Here is a 226-nt window from a genome sequence, read left to right as displayed (position 1 = left end):
ATGCTAGCATCATTATTATGGCTGGTACGAGCATTAAGTTCAAGTACAGCTTACAGAGCTGCTAACATGGCTGTAGATGGTGTTCATTAGCGAGCCATTCACTACAATATTATTATATTTTGATATAATTTATTGCCAAGAACTGTTAAACTATCTAACCATTCAGATTAACTTCAAGCTGCAGGCAGAGATGAAGTAAGGAAACGTTTGAACAAACATTTTGACC

At 35.8% G+C, this 226-nt stretch overlaps 1 protein-coding gene across 1 annotated transcript in view; it reads left to right on the top strand.

Annotated features, from left to right (window-relative positions):
• mrps5 (mitochondrial ribosomal protein S5) overlaps positions 1-226 on the top strand; it is a 26964-nt gene that overhangs the window by 5931 nt on the left and 20807 nt on the right. The window lies entirely within an intron of this gene.

This window comes from Morone saxatilis, unplaced genomic scaffold, assembly GCF_004916995.1.
Source record: "Morone saxatilis isolate NCDOM2014 unplaced genomic scaffold, NCSU_SB_2.0 Contig19, whole genome shotgun sequence".
NCBI lineage: Eukaryota > Metazoa > Chordata > Actinopteri > Moronidae > Morone > Morone saxatilis.
The sequence above is the reverse complement of the archived record's forward strand: the minus strand, read 5'-3'. Positions and strand labels throughout refer to the sequence as shown.